General features: G+C 36.3%; 1 protein-coding gene across 2 annotated transcripts in view; it reads right to left on the bottom strand.

Annotated features, from left to right (window-relative positions):
* COL4A5 (collagen type IV alpha 5 chain) overlaps positions 1 to 17689 on the bottom strand; it is a 260757-nt gene that overhangs the window by 163797 nt on the left and 79271 nt on the right. The window lies entirely within an intron of this gene.

The raw sequence follows: 17689 nt of genomic DNA, 5'->3' as shown, positions 1-17689 counted from the left end.
TAATTATAATATTTAACTAGAAGGTATTCACTTCCTAAAAAAGAAGGCTATAAAGGAGGTACAGAAGAACAAAAAAAGCATGAAAAATATCAAAAACAAAAAAGGCAGAGAAAAATCTAATTATATCAATAATAACACTGAATGTGACTGCATTAAACAAGCCAATCAAAATTCGGAGATTGTCAGACCATATTTAAAAGCAGGATCAAATGATGTCTATAGGAGAATACATTAGATTAAAATATACAAAAAGCCTGAAAATAAAATAGAAATACAATCAGGCAAACAGCATCAGCAATAGACAAAATGTCTGTTTATCCCCAATACCTCTCCAATACTGCCAAATTCATATGTTGAAATCTTAATCCCAATGTTATGGTATTTGAAGGAGAAGACTTTGGGAGGTAATGAGATCATGATGGCAGTGCCCTCGGAGTAGGATTAGTGTGCTTATGAGAAAAGGCCAAAGAGTTACCTAGCCCTCTTTCTGGCATGTGAAGATCTAAGAAATCAGCAGCCTGCAAGCCAAAAGAGGGCTCCCACCAGAACCTGACCATGCTGGCAGCCTGATATTAGAATTTCAGCCTCCAAAATTGTGAGAAATACATTTCTATTGTATATAAAGTACCAAATTTGTGGTATTTTGTGATAGCAGCATGAACTAAGACAGCAACCATAAGAAAGTTGGAGTGGATATACTCATAACAGACAAAATAGATACAAAATTATTACTGGACATAAGGAAGGACATTTTATAATGGTAACAGAGTCAAATCACCAAGAAGACATAACAAGTATAAACATGAATGCACCTAACAACAGAGCCCCAAAATACATGAAACAAAAAGTGACTGAATTGAATTGAGAAATAGTTCAACAACAATAGTTGGTGACTTTAATACCCAAATTCCAATAATGAGCAGAACAGCAAGGCAGAAGATCAATAAGGAAATAGAGGACTTAAACAACAGTATAAACTAACTAGACCTAAAGGACATCTATTCAACACTCTACCCAAAAGCAGTATAATATACATTCTTCCCAAAATTGTATAGAACATTATGCAGGATAGATCGTATGTTGGGCCATAAAATAAATCTTAATAAACTTAAGAAGGATTAAAATCATACAAAGTATGTTTTCCTATGATAATGGAATGAAATTAGAAATTACTAACAGGAAGATGGGAAGCCTGGATGGCTTAGTTGGTTAAGCGTCTGACTTTGGTTTAGGACATGATCTCACAGTTCATGGGTTCAAGCCCCACATTGGGCTCTGTGCTGACAGCTCAGAGCCTGGAGCCTGCTTCAGATTCTGTGTCTCCCTCTGTCTCTGCCTCTCTCCCACATGCACTCTCTCCTTCTGTCAAAAATAAATAAACATTAAAAAAATTTAAAAAAAGAAATCACTAGCAGGAAGAAACCTAGAATATTCATAAGCATGCAGAAAATAAGCAATTTATTCTTAATTAACCTTTGGGTCAAAGGAGAAATCACAAGGTATTATTAGAAATTCTTTGAAAAAAATGAAACTAAACCCACAAAATACCAAAACATATGGGATGCATTTAAAGCATTGCTTAGAGGAAATTTATATTAGTAAATGCCTAGGTTTAAAAAAGATGTCAAGTCAATAAACTAATCTTTTACCTTTAGATATTAGAAAAAAGAGGAAAGGGGCACCTGGGTGGCTCATCTGGTTAAGTGGCTGATTTTGGCTCAGGTCATGATCTCACAGTTCGTGGGTTCAAGCCCCAAGTTGGGCTCTGTGCTGACAGCTCAGAGCCCAGAGCCTGCTTTGGATCCTGTGTCTCCCTCTCTCTCTAACCCACCCCTGCTTGTGCTCTCTCTGTCTCTCAAAGGTGAATAAATGTTAAAAATTTTTTTTAAAGAAAAGAGGGAAACTAACCTGAAGCAAGTGCAAGGAAGAAAATAATAAATATGTGAAATTAATTAAATGGAGAATAGAAAAATAGAGAAATAGAGAAAAGCAAAGAAACCAAAAGTTGGTTCTTAGAAAAGATTGACAAAATTGACAAGGCACAAAGAAAGAGGGAGACTCAAGTTAATGGGTTTTTTAATTGAAAGACTCAAATTATTAAAATCATGAATGAAAGAGGGGACATTGTTACCAACATCAGTAGTAAGAACAGGGAACTTCCTCAGGCTAACATTATACTTAACTGGTGAAAGATTGAATCCTTTCCCTACAAGATCAAGAACAAGACAAGGATGTCTACTCTGTTACTTCTTTCAAACATCATTCTAGAGGTTCTAACCAGGGTAATTAGATAAGAAAATGAGCCATTCATATTAAAAAGGAAGAAGTAAAGCTATTTCTATTCACATATAACATAGTCTTGTACATAGAAAATCTCATTAAAGCTAATAAATAAGTTCACAATATTACAAGGTATAAAATCAGTATACAAAAGAATCAATTGTATTTCTATACACTAGCATGAAATTAAGTAAAAATCCATTTACAACAGTGTGAAGAAGAATAAAATACTCAGGAATAAACTTAACTAAAGATATATAAAACTTTTACTATGAAAACTAAATCATTATTGAAAGAATTTAAATAAGATCTAAACAAATGGAAAATAACCTATGTTCACGGATCAGAAGATATAATATTGCAAAAATAATAATGCTTCTGACTTTTTTCAGACTCAAAGCAATCTTTATCACAGTTCAACTACCTTTTTTTTGCAGAAATGGACAAGCTGACTCTAAAATTGATATGGAATTTATATGAAATTACAAGGTACCTCAAAAGTCAAAACAATTTTGAAAAAGAACAATGTAGAATTCACATCTCCCATTTTCTAAACTTACTACAAATCTACAATAATCGAACCAGTGCGGTGCCAGCATCAGGACAGACATAAATCAACAGAATAGACATGAGAGTCCAAAAATAAACTCATGAAAATATGATGAATTTGTTTTATATAAGGAGTCAAGAACATTTACTAAAGAATAGTTTTTTTCAGCAAATAGTGCTGAGACAACTGGATATTCGTATGCAAATGAATGAACTTGGACCTCTTCCTCATACCATACATAAAATTAAAACAAAATGGATCATAGATTAAATGCAAGAGCTAAAACTATAAAAATATTTTTTTTATTTTTAAAAATTTATTTATTTTGAAAAAGAGAGTGCAAGCACAAGTTAGAGAGGGGCAGAGAGAGAGGGAGAGAGATAATCCCAAGCAGGCTCCACGCTGTCAGCACGGAGCCCAACATGTGGCCGAATCTCATGAACTGTGAGATCATAACCTAAGCCAAGATCAAGAGTTGGACCCTTAACCAACTGACACCCAGATGCCCCTAAAACTATAAAACTCTTAAAAGAAAATGTAAGAATAAATCTTCCTGACCTTTGGTTAGTCAAAGCCTTCTTAGATACATTATCAAAAGCACAAATGACAAAAGAAAAAATAGTTATTTTTTAAATTTCATAAAAATTTATTTTTTTAAATTTCCATCAAGTTACAAAAAATTTGTGCTTCAAAGAACACTATCAAGATAGTGAAAAGACAACCTATAAAGTGGGAAAACATTTGTAAATGATGTACATGATAAGGAGTGTGTATCCAGAATATGTAAATAACTCTTATTAACTTACTGGCAAATAACCGAATTTAAAAATGGGCAAAAGAAGCAAAATGTCCATCAACAGATGAATAGAAAAAGAAGATGTGATAGATACATACAATAGAGTATTACTCAGCCATGAAAAAGAATGAGATCTTGTCATTTGCAATGACATGGATGGATAGGTATAATGCTAAGTGAAATAAGTCAGAGAAAGACAAATACCATATGATTTCACTCATATGTGGAATTCAAGAAGCAAAACAAATGAACAAAGGAAAAAACAGGCTAAAAAATCCCAGACTCTTAAATACAGAAAACAAATAGGTGGCTGCCCAGAGGGGAGGTGGGTTGGGGGCTAAGCAAAACAGATAAAGTTACAAAATAAATATGTCACGGAAATGAAAAGTACAGCATAGGGAATATAGTCAATAATATTTTAAAAATATTGTTTGGTATAACTATACTTAATGCAGTGAACACTGCATAATGTACAGAATTACCATTATGTTATACATCTCAACACAACACTGTATGTTAGAAGTATGTTATACTTATAAATAAATAAATACATAAGCAAGAAAGAACAGAAAAAGTGAAAAAAATAAATATTTATAATTATTGGTAATTAAATCAACTCAATTTTGAAATATTATATATATATACACATATACATACATACATATATATATATATATATATAAAGAATGGCAAAGATAAAAAAATACTTAGTGGTAAGGTAGGAGAGAAAAAGCAATGTCACATGCTAGTCTTAGGAAAATGACTTTGTATATCTCTATGTGTAAATTTGGAAATATTTTAATACTTACATTCAATGAGGAAGTTAGTTAAGACACTGGGTTAAAAATTAGTGATGAAGGCCACCTGGGTGGTTCAGTCACTTAAGCGTCAAACTTCGTCTCAGGTCATGATCTCATGGTTCATGGGTTCGAGCCCCACGTTGGGCTCTGTGTTATCGGCTCAGAGCCTGGAGCCTGCTTCAGATTCTGTGTCTCCCTCTCTCTCTGCCCCTTCCCCACTCGTGCTCTGTCTCTCTTTCTCTCAAAAATAAATAAACATTAAAAAAATCATAATAATAAAATAAAATAAATTAGTGATGAGAGGAAGGAGGTATTTTTTAATGATAACAAGAAAAATAAAGGCAAAGTCTTCAGAAAAAGATCTATAAAAGAAAGTCATGGTCCAAATAGGACAGAAACCAAGTGAATTTGTAAGGCTACATTTGACTATAATTCAAGACTCTAGTTTGAGCTGCATAGATTTTGTGGCTTAAAATTATAATTTTTTGTCTCTGAATCCAATCATAATATGAAGTTCTAAGTATAACTGATATTTACATAATTATATTGCTGTCCATTTTTTATCAAATTTTAGATTAACTCTGAAGGCAAATCCTAGGAGAATTAATTATTATGATAGAACAGCATGTACAAGTTATAAACTCTGATAGCAAAATAATGACACAACTGGGAGAAACTGGCAGGAGAAGAATGCAGGAGAGTAATATAGGAAGCCTTTTTTCCATTAAAAAAAATAAATAAAAATGGGAAAAGGAATACGGATAGACATTTCTCCAAAAAAGATAATATAAATGTTCACTAAACACATAAAAAGATGCTCAAGATCATTAGGAATCAGGGAAATGTAGATCAGAATTACAATGAGATAGAACTTCACACACAGTAGGATTGTTATAATAAAAAATATATAATATCAAGTGTTAACAATGATTCCAAAGCAGTTAGAACCCTCATATATTGCTGGTGGGGATGCAAAATGATGCAATTGCTTTAGAAAACAATCTGGTAGTTTCTCAAACAAACATATGACCCACAGCAATTCTACAATTCCACACCTAGGTATATACATAAGCAAAATAGAAACATATATCCACACAAAAATATATACATGAATATTCATAGTATCGTTATCCAGAATGGCCTAAAAAGTATAAAACAACCCACATGTCCATCACTTGGTGGACTGACAACCAAAATGTAGTACTTGCATGCAACTGAATATTATTCACCAATAAAAAGAAAAGAAGTACTGGTTCACTCTATAACATGGATGAACTTTAAAAACATTATGCTAAGTATAAGAAAAACAGACAAAATACCATGTGTTGAATGATTCCATGTACATGAAATTTTCAGGAAAAGTCAAACTTACAAAGACAGCAACTAGATTTGTGGTTGCCTAGGGCTCAGTAGTTGGGGGACCATAGCGAGTGACAGCTAAGAGTTTCTTTCGGGGTTGATTAAACTGTTCAAAAATGGATATTGGTAAAATTCTAAAAAGTATTGAACTGTGAACATTAAGTGGGTAAATTATATGTAAATTATATCTCAATGAAGCTGTTAAAAAATCAGTGTCATGTGAGAAGTCTATTCTATCAAGAATAATCAAGGTTCTGGGATTTTTCCCTAGTTGGAAGCTAACCTGTTAGCCTGCCATAGTTTCATGGATACTGGCAGAAAATACAAGACTCTTTAACCAGGGACAATAATTTATTATTCACAGTAGTGGCCCTAGCATCCCTGAACCACAGTTCCCACAGGGTGATATGAAAACAAGGTAATGCCTTCACATACATATTATTGTTTAGTAGAAAAACTGAATGTTTAGAAAACCGACATATTTTATAAAGGACAGTAAACTTGTTTGACTTTTGCTCTGAGATGTTACCTTTATTATACTAGACAGTAAACAAACCTGGTTTTTCCTCCAAATAGAAATACTATTTCTGTTTTCCAAGTTGCTCACTACACAAATACCTTTGAAAAGATGATCCGGAACAAAGAGCCAGCTCCACTCCTCTCGAGATATACAGAGACATGAGAGAGCTATAGTAAATTTTCTTCCAACATATTCCAGATTTTTAAAAATTTAAGAAAGTAAAACAAATGTAGGACATGAACAGCTATAAAAGACTTTTTAGGACCATTAGGGACATCTGAATATTAAATTATACTTTAAAATCAGTGTTAATTTTTTTTATTATATGTAATTTATTGACAAATTGGTTTCCATACAACACCCAGTGCTCATCCCAAAAGGTGCCCTCCTCAATACCCATCACCCACCCTCCCCTCCCTCCCACCCCCCATCAACCCTCAGTTTGTTCTCAGTTTTTAACAGTCTCTTATGCTTTGGCTCTCTCTCACTCTAACCTCTCTTTTTTTTTTTTTCCTTCCCCTCCCCCATGGGTTCCTGTTAAGTTTCTCAGGATCCACATAAGAGTGAAACCATATGGTATCTGTCTTTCTCTGTATGGCTTATTTCACTTAGCATCACACTCTCCAGTTCCATCCACGTTGCTACAAAAGGCCATATTTCATTTTTTCTCATTGCCACGTAGTATTCCATTGTGTATATAAACCACAATTTCTTTATCCATTCATCAGTTGATGGACATTTAGGCTCTTTCCATAATTTGGCTATTGTTGAGAGTGCTGCTATGAACATTGGGGTACAAGTGCCCCTATGCATCAGTACTCCTGTATCCCTTGGGTAAATTCCTAGCAGTGCTATTGCTGGGTCATAGGGTAGGTCTATTTTTAATTTTCTGAGGAACCTCCACACTGCTTTCCAGAGCGGCTGCACCAATTTGCATTCCCACCAACAGTGCAAGAGGGTTCCCGTTTCTCCACATCCTCGCCAGCATCTATAGTCTCCTGATTTGTTCATTTTGGCCACTCTGACTGGCGTGAGGTGATACCTGAGTGTGGTTTTGATTTGTATTTCCCTGATAAGGAGCGACGCTGAACATCTTTTCATGTGCCTGTTGGCCATCTGGATGTCTTCTTTAGAGAAGTGTCTATTCATGTTTTCTGCCCATTTCTTCACTGGGTTATTTGTTTTTCGGGTGTGGAGTTTGGTGAGCTCTTTATAGATTTTAGATACTAGCCCTTTGTCCGATATGTCATTTGCAAATATCTTTTCCCATTCCGTTGGTTGCCTTTTAGTTTTGTTGGTTGTTTCCTTGGCTGTGCAGAAGCTTTTTATCTTCATAAGGTCCCAGTAATTCACTTTTGCTTTTAATTCCCTTGCCTTTGGGGATGTGTCGAGTAAGAGATTGCTACGGCTGAGGTCAGAGAGGTCTTTTCCTGCTTTCTCCTCTAAGGTTCTGATGGTTTCCTGTCTCACATTTAGGTCCTTTATCCATTTTGAGTTTATTTTTGTAAATGGTGTGAGAAAGTGGTCTAGTTTCAGCCTTCTGCATGTTGCTGTCCAGTTCTCCCAGCACCATTTGTTAAAGAGGCTGTCTTTTTTCCATTGGATGTTCTTTCCTGCTTTGTCAAAGATGAGTTGGCCATACGTTTGTGGGTCTAGTTCTGGGGTTTCTATTCTATTCCATTGGTCTGTGTGTCTGTTTTTGTGCCAATACCATGCTGTCTTGATGATGACAGCTTTGTAGTAGAGGCTAAAGTCTGGGATTGTGATGCCTCCTGCTTTGGTCTTCTTCTTCAAAATTCCTTTGGCTATTCGGGGCCTTTTGTGGTTCCATATGAATTTTAGGATTGCTTGTTCTAGTTTCGAGAAGAATGCTGGTGCAATTTTGATTGGGATTGCATTGAATGTGTAGATAGCTTTGGGTAGTATTGACATTTTGACAATATTTATTTTTCCAATCCATGAGCAGGGAATGTCTTTCCATTTCTTTAAATCTTCTTCAATTACCTTCATAAGCTTTCTATAGTTTTCAGCATACAGATCCTTTACATCTTTGGTTAGATTTATTCCTAGGTATTTTATGCTTCTTGGTGCAATTGTGAATGGGATCAGTTTCTTTATTTGTCTTTCTGTTGCTTCATTGTTAGTGTATAAGAATGCAACTGATTTCTGTACATTGATTTTGTATCCTGCAACTTTGCTGAATTCATGTATCAGTTCTAGCAGACTTTTGGTGGAGTCTATCGGATTTTCCATGTACAATATCATGTCATCTGCAAAAAGTGAAAGCTTGACTTCATCTTTGCCAATTTTGATGCCTTTGATTTCCTTTTGTTGTCTGATTGCTGATGCTAGAACTTCCAGCACTATGTTAAACAACAACGGTGAGAGTGGGCATCCCTGTCGTGTTCCTGATCTCAGGGAAAAAGCTCTCAGTTTTTCCCCGTTGAGGATGATGTTAGCTGTGGGCTTTTCATAAATGGCTTTTATGATCTTTAAGTATGTTCCTTCTATCCCGACTTTCTCAAGGGTTTTTATTAAGAAAGGGTGCTGGATTTTGTCAAAGGCCTTTTCTGCATCGATTGACAGGATCATATGGTTCTTCTCTTTTTTTTTGTTAATGTGATGTATCACGTTGATTGATTTGCGAATGTTGAACCAGCCCTGCATCCCAGGAATGAATCCCACTTGATCATGGTGAATAATTCTTTTTATATGCCGTTGAATTCGATTTGCTAGTAGCTTATTGAGAATTTTTGCATCCATATTCATCAGGGATATTGGCCTGTAGTTCTCTTTTTTTACTGGGTCTCTGTCTGGTTTAGGAATCAAAGTAATACTGGCTTCATAGAATGAGTCTGGAAGTTTTCCTTCCCTTTCTATTTCTTGGAATAGCTTGAGAAGGATAGGTATTATCTCTGCTTCAAACGTCTGGTAGAACTCCCCTGGGAAGCCATCTGGTCCTGGACTCTTATTTGTTGGGAGATTTTTGATAACCGATTCAATTTCTTCGCTGGTTATGGGTCTGTTCAAGCTTTCTATTTCCTCCTGATTGAGTTTTGGAAGAGTGTGGGTGTTCAGGAATTTGTCCATTTCTTCCAGGTTGTCCAATTTGTTGGCATATAATTTTTCATAGTATTCCCTGATAATTGTTTGTATCTCTGAGGGATTGGTTGTAATAATTCCATTTTCATTCATGATTTTATCTATTTGGGTCATCTCCCTTTTCTTTTTGAGAAGCGTGGCTAGAGGTTTGTCAATTTTGTTTATTTTTTCAAAAAACCAACTCTTGGTTTCGTTGATCTGCTCTACAGTTTTTTTAGATTCTATATTGTTTATTTCTGCTCTGATCTTTATTATTTCTCTTCTTCTGCTGGGTTTAGGCTGCCTTTGCTGTTCTGCTTCTATTTCCTTTAGGTGTGCTGTTAGATTTTGTATTTGGGATTTTTCTTGTTTCTTGAGATAGGCCTGGATTGCAATGTATTTTCCTCTCAGGACTGCCTTCGCTGCGTCCCAAAGCGTTTGGATTGTTGTATTTTCATTTTCGTTTGTTTCCATATATTTTTTGATTTCTTCTCTAATTGCCTGGTTGACCCACTCATTCGTTAGTAGGGTGTTCTTTAACCTCCATGCTTTTGGAGGTTTTCCAGACTTTTTCCTGTGGTTGATTTCAAGCTTCATAGCATTGTGGTCTGAAAGTATGCATGGTATAATTTCAATTCTTGTAAACTTATGAAGGGCTGTTTTGTGACCCAGTATATGATCTATCTTGGAGAATGTTCCATGTGCACTTGAGAAGAAAGTATATTCTGTTGCTTTGGGATGCAGAGTTCTAAATATATCTGTCAAGTCCATCTGATCCAGTGTCTCATTCAGGGCCCTTGTTTCTTTATTGACCGTGTGTCTAGATGATCTATCCATTTCTGTAAGTGGGGTGTTAAAGTCCCCTGCAATTACCACATTCTTATCAATAAGGGTGCTTCTGTTTATGAGTAATTGTTTTATATATTTGGGGGCTCCGGTATTCGGCGCATAGACATTTATAATTGTTAGCTCTTCCTGATGGATAGACCCTGTAACTATTATATAATGTCCTTCTTCATCTCTTGTTACAGCCTTTAATTTAAAGTCTAGTTTGTCTGATATAAGTATGGCTACTCCAGCTTTCTTCTGGCTTCCAGTAGCATGATCAATAGTTCTCCATCCCCTCACTCTGAATCTAAAGGTGTCCTCAGGTCTAAAATGAGTCTCTTGTAGACAGCAAATAGATGGGTCTTGTTTTTTTATCCATTCTGATACCCTATGTCTTTTGGTTGGCGCATTTAATCCATTTACATTCAGTGTTATTATAGAAAGATACGGGTTTAGAGTCATTGTGATGTCTGTATGTTTTATGCTTGTAGTGATGTCTCTGGTACTTTGTCTCACAGGGTCCCCCTTAGGATCTCTTGTAGGGCTGGTTTAGTGGTGACAAATTCCTTCAGTTTTTGTTTGTTTGGGAAGACCTTTATCTCTCCTTCTATTCTAAATGACAGACTTGCTGGATAAAGGATTCTCGGCTGCATATTTTTTCTGTCTAGCACACTGAAAATCTCGTGCCAAGTCTTTCTGGCCTGCCAAGTTTCAAAAGAGAGATCAGTCACAAGTCTTATAGGTCTCCCTTTATATGTGAGGGCACGTTTACCCCTTGCTGCTTTCAGAATTTTCTCTTTATCCTTGTATTTTGCCAGTTTCACTATGATATGGCGTGCAGAAGATCGATTCAAGTTACGTCTGAAAGGAGTTCTCTGTGCCTCTTGGATTTCCATGCCTTTTTCCTTCCCCAGTTCAGGGAAGTTCTCAGCTATTATTTCTTCAAGTACCCTTTCAGCACCTTTCCCTCTCTCTTCCTCCTCTGGGATACCAATTATGCGTATATTATTTATTTTTAGTGTATCACTTAGTTCTCTAATTTTCCCCTCATACTCCTGGATTTTTTTATCTCTCTTTTTCTCAGCTTCCTCTTTTTCCATAACTTTATCTTCTAGTTCACCTATTCTCTCCTCTGCCTCTTCCATCCGAGCCGTGGTGGTTTGCATTTTGTTTTGCATTTCCTTTAAAGCGTTTTTCAGCTCCTCGTGACTGTTCCTTAGTCCCTTGATCTCTGTAGCAAGAGATTCTCTGCTGTCCTGTATACTGTTTTCAAGCCCAGCGATTAATTTTATGACTATTATTCTAAATTCACTTTCTGTTATATTATTTAAATCCTTTTTGATCAGCTCATTAGCTGTTGTTATTTCCTGGAGATTCTTCTGAGGGGAATTCTTCCGCTTGTTCATTTTGGATAGTCCCTGGTGTGGTGAGGGCCTGCAGGGCACTTCCCCTGTGCTGTGGTGTATAACTGGAGTTGGTGGTCGGGGCCGCAGTCCGACCTGATGTCTGCCCCCAGCCCACCGCTGGGGCCACAGTCAGACTGGTGTGTGCCTTCTCTTCCCCTCTCCTAGGGGCGGGATTCACTGTGGGGTGGCGTGGCCCGTCTGGGCTACTTGCACACTGCCAGGCTTGTGATGCTGGGGATCTGGCGTATTAGCTGGGGTGGGAAGGCAAGGTGCACGGCGGCAGGGGGGGCAGGCTTAGCTCGCTTCTCCTTAGGTGATCCACTTCAGGAGGGGCCCTGTGGCAGCCGTAGGGAGTCAGATCCGCTGACGGAGGTCTGGCTCCGCAGAAGCACAGAGTTGGGTGTTTGCGCGGAGCGAGCAATTTCCCTGGCCGGAACCGGTTCCCTTTGGGATTTTGGCTGGGGGATGGGCGGGGGAGATGGCGCTGGCTAGCGCCTTTGTTCCCCGCCAAACTGAGCTCTGTCGTCCGGGGGCTCCGCAGCTCACCCTCCCTTTGTCCTCCGGCCTTCCAGCTTTCCGAGCAGAGCTGTTAACTTATGACCTCCCAGACGCTAAGTCGCGCTTGCTGTCGGAACACAGTCCGTCAGGCCCCTCCGCTTTTGCAAGCCGGACTCGGGGGCTCTGCTTGGCTGACGAGCCGCCCCTCCGCCCCGGCTCCCTCCCGCCAGTCCGTGGAGCGCGCACCGCCTCGCCGCCCTTCCTACCCTCTTCCGTGGGCCACTCGTCTGCACTTGGGTCTGGTGACTCCGTTCTGCTAATCCTCTGGCGGTTTTCTGGGTTATTTAGGCAGGTGTAGGTGGAATCTAAGTGATCAGCAGGACGCGCAGTGAGCCCAGTGTCCTCCTACGCCGCCATCTTCCCCCAGTGTTAATTTTTTCAAGTGTGATAATGATAATGTTTATGTAGTATAATGTCCTTTTCCTTTGGTGAGACATGATGCCTGCTGGGGTATTTAGGTATATAATGTACATGACATGTGCAAATTACTTTTAAATGGCTTACCAAAAGTAAGTGTTTTTTTACTTCTTGTGTATGCTTGTGTATAAAGTTTTTTACACACTTTATACACACTTTATATACACACAAATTACTTACATAATCATTAAACTTGCACATACACAGATATTGGAGAGCAAGAGACAAAAATATAAAGTAAATATGGCAAAATGCTAACAAGTATTGAATCTACAGGGACAATACAGTGCTTTTCATGGCATGTTCTTTCAATTTTTGAAAATATTGTTACTAAAAAGTTAGGTAGGTAAGTAACTAATAAAAGTGTTAAGAGGCAAGCATCCTCAAACTGCAAAAAAAAAAAAAAAAAAAAAGGACAAATTGCGACACGTATGTTATTTCCCAGAGACATCAAAACATAAGGTTACATGGAAAGGTTCAAATAAAAGATGAAAAAAGTTGTATCGTACAAATAAATAAAGAAACCTGATATCACTATACTAATTTCAGATAAAATAGATTTCAAGGCAAAAAGATATTCATTACAAAAAAAGACTTCATTACAAAAGATAAAATAGGGTCACTTCAAAATGATAAAAGATTCTGTTCACAAGAAGTACACTTTAAAAATACCGAAAAGTTGTATGCACTAGTAACATCCTAAAACATACACAGTTGAAAGTACCAGATCTACAAGGAGAAACAGACAAGTCCACAATCATAGTTGCAAATTTTAAACAGATCTCTGATTACTGATAGCACATGGAGACAAAATAATCTATGAAGATGTGGAAAGATTTAAACATGATTACAAACTTGTTCTAGTGAACATACGTAAAATAGTGTACTCATGAAATGAAGCACACACATTTAGATCAGGCACACCCTGGATATTTATAAAAATTCACCATACATACACTAGTTTTTAAGGTTAATCTAAGCCAATCTTAAAGGATAGAATTTATGCGGAACATGATCTCTGACCATAATACAATTAAGTTAGAACAAATAGTTTAAATCTAACCGAACTCTTCCAGAGAACAGAAAGGGAGGAATAAAGCTAACATAACCATGATACCACATCTAAATAGGACTGAGTGTAAATGGAAAATCAGAGGTCAATCTTACCAATGAATATAGTGTAAAAATTCTAACTAAAATGTCACAGAGGTGGATTTAACCTAGGCCCTAGCTATTATTGAAAGGAAAGAAAAAGTTTGAAAAAGAAACAAAAATGTCATTCACAGATAATATGATTGCATAGGAAGAAAATTTAAAAGAATATACGTAGAAATTAGAAATAATAAAGTTTAGCAAAGTTTCTGGGTATAACTCTAATATATTAAAGTGAACTATATTTTTATATACCATCAGAAAACAAAAAAATAAATAAAATAAAATACAATAAAAAAAGACAACTTACAATGGTGTCCCTAGTGCAGTCTCCCAGAAAAAAAAGTAAAGGAACCAAATATGACGAGCATTTGACAAAAAGTGTATGAGAAATACCTGTTAAGAATAGGTGAAATGTAAATGTAATCATAGAGTTTTATCTTGCTCTACAATAAACAACATATTCATAATATTCACATCTTCGAAATACTATAAACATCGCTTAATGATTTAGCTGAAAACAGCATCTTTTATTGGGAGGAGTTAGAAGAGATAAGGGCGGTAGCAGAAAGAGCACTTCATCTGTCCTAACACAAAGCAAGTAGATAATGTGTTAATAAAGAAAAAAATTATTTGTAAGTTTTTTTTCTTAAGGAACTGATCCAGGAAGTCAAAATGGATGAGGAAAGGAACATGTTTTTTCAGTATAAGTTGTACTTTCTAAGCCATATCCATGCAATATAAGATTGTGTCATATTACTATACAATGGTTACTCTCATGAGTCTCATAAACTCTTAGAAGATATTAATTTAAATTTAACATTTCAAAACAGAAGTCATCTTTAACCTGGCGACTCTTAACACAGAACCTCTGTTTTAGAGAGTATGGATAGTCCAAGGCTAAAAATTTTACATATCTTTCTTTACATGTTTTATTTGGTATCTCATCACAGTCCATAAACAGATCTTGCTGTTTCTTCCTCATAAATGCTATCAATAAAAGAATGGTAGCAGAGTTGAAAGAGGTCTTAGACTAATCTATTCCCCTGGTTTTATACAAGAAATGGAGGGTCAGTCAATGACAGAGCCAGAGCTAGAATGAGTTTCTTGACTTTTCCAATACTTTACACTGATTCCCATTCACTTCCCAAATCTGAGCAAAAGTCAACATATTTTGCCAGATTTTGTATGAAGAGGAAACATTTTCTTCTCACTGCCATAAAAGTATTTCTTAAAAAATCAAATCGTAGATGAACACATTAATCAATTTGAAAGTCCTATAACCAAAGCTGCCACTTTCTACAAACCCAGAACTGAAAATACGAGGAGACTCATTAAAATATGATGACTACAACATGTTATTCACCAATAGTAACAGTTAATGATTTTCTCTGATCAAAAACATAATAATTTGGGGGCATCTGGGTGGCGCAGTCGGTTAAGCATCTGATTTCGGCTCAGGTCATGATCTCTCAGTTCACGAGTTCGAGCTCCATGTCAGGCTCTGTGCTAACAGCTCAGAGCTGACAGCTCAGAGCCTGGATCCTGCTTCAGTCTCTCTGCCCCCTCCCTGCTTGCACTCTGTCTCTCTGTCTCTCTCAAAAATAAATACACATTAAAAAAAATTTTTTTTAAACATAATAGTTTTTAAGAAAACTAAAGAATAGGGGCACCTGGGTGGCTCAGTCGGTTAAGCATCCGACTTTGGCTCAGGTCATGATCCCGGGGTTCGTGGGTTTGAGCCCCCCACATCCGGCTCTGTGCTAACATGTCAGACTGGAGCCTGCTTCAGATTCTGTGTCTCCTCTCTCTTCCCCTCCCCCGCTTGCACAATCTCTCTCTCAAAAATAAATAAAAACATTTTGCAAAATGTTTTGAAGAAAGCAAAGAATAAAGATACACTCATTTAGTTTTCAAGAAACTATTTTTTTTTCCAATGGGGACGGAAGAAGGTTGGGGAAAGGGGGTGAGAGGCCTAAATAAAAGGTTACCAAGCAGATGTATTCTAGACTGTAAGTTTATACTCATAAACTAACATTGATCAAAGTTAGCAGGAAGATTTAAAGGCATCAGTTAACAGACATTGGTATCTTATCTGGAAAAACTAGCAAACATGTCATTATCAGAAGTACTTTAACCTTACAAGTCTATAGCCCTAGTGATTTTACACTTAGGATAAAAAAGCAATGCCTATTTTGGGTAAATTCTTTATTTCCATGTACTTTTGGATACCATTTGAAAATATGTCAAATGGAGAGCTTTTTAAATAATTAGGTTACTAGATGCTTTTAATGGCATTTGTGTAAATGTGATTTTTACATTAGAAAGTTATCCTAAATCAGAATGGCATTTGTTAAGAGTAGATTCTATGATTAGCAGATAAGAAAGAAACCAATTATAAGCTACTCTAATCAAGAGCAATTTTTCCCCTGATTTTAGGTGCCAATAACCAAAAATTAAATTTGAGGAGTTTTTATTGAGTCTGGCTCTGTACAAATTAATATGGGATATATGGAGACTATTAAATATATTATCTCCCCAGAAAATTTTATAACCTAAAAAGGAGTATTAGAGAAATAAGCAAATAGTATTTAGTAAACAGAATGAGATAAATGACATAAGATGAACACTAAGTATTCAAAAGAGAAAAAACGTTTAGAAAACTGGTAACAAACATAAAATGTACTTTTTCACATGGTACTCTAGTAGGTTTTTCCCTAGCAAGAATTCCCAAAGTTTTTAAGCAGAACAACACTATGAGAAGGAAATAAGTATATATGCACATGTTAATTATCTAAATTTGAAAATAAACACAAGTGAGGATCACAACATGGCAGAATTAGCTTTCCAGTCCTCAGCTCTACATGATCTATGATATCCACTTAAAACATTTCTAACCGTCCAGTCTCACCTAGTTTACACCTCTAATGATGATGAACTCAAAAGGCAGCCCACGGTACTGAGGCTTAAGACACTTTTGCAGTATGATTTAACCTGCTTAAGTCCCTTACAAAGAAAATTCAACGATGGGAACTTAAGCAAGTAATAGATTAAAATCATCTTAAAATGAGGTCAACCCAACAAATCGCTTAATATTGCTTCTTAAAAGATATGATATAACCAGCAGAAGAAACATTTAATTTCTGTATTTAAACTGAAAGCAGTTATTTTACATTGGGAGAATAGGGAGGTGGGCAGGACTTATACATAAATGGTTTCTGCCATAATGATTATTAATTTTTAATATGAACTTTTGGCAAGAAAATCTGGTGATATATATTTCTTATCTAACCTGCAACTAAGGGATTACGTGCATGGCATAAATGTGTTAACGATTCGGGGGTAAAAGGGTTACAAAACAATAAAAATGTAGCTCTTTACAATTCACAAATTATATCACATATATCATATTTGGTCCTCTCAGTAATAATGCTGTGATGTATGCAGGTATATTTATGGTTTTAAATGCAGAAATTGAGGTTTAGAGAGCTTAAATAAGCTTATCTAGGACCACATAGTAAGCTAACACTTGAGCTCAGATTTTTGTCTATTGTCTCTAAGTGCCATTAGTAGTAGAAGTACTACTAACTCCAGAAGAAAAGTATCCAAACTTCCAACTAAGAATTAGTGGTCCAGAATGATGGGATGATAAACACGAGTAACACAATAAAGTCACTGGATTTTAAGTTATAATTTAATTTTGGATATAATGAAAACTTCCAACACCATTTAAAATGGTTTATTTTCAGATAAAGGAGTTAACCACAGCTATGGCTTCACAGAGAAAAGAAAACTGAAGAGTAAGATAAACCTTGATTTTGTGGCAGGAAGGTCTTTATGGACTGTCTACTGACAGCACTGCATGCAGCTCTCCATTCTACCAGGACTGTGCAGACGTATCCTGAGTTTTCAGCAGTAAAGGAGTTCCATAAATATAAAGAG

This window comes from Lynx rufus, unplaced genomic scaffold (assembly GCF_022079265.1).
Source record: "Lynx rufus isolate CCGP_SWC_20201006 ecotype Redwood Valley unplaced genomic scaffold, mLynRuf1.p SCAF_19, whole genome shotgun sequence".
In the NCBI taxonomy this organism is placed as follows: domain Eukaryota; kingdom Metazoa; phylum Chordata; class Mammalia; order Carnivora; family Felidae; genus Lynx; species Lynx rufus.
Note: the sequence above shows the minus strand (reverse complement) of the source record. Positions and strands in the feature narration are given on the sequence as shown.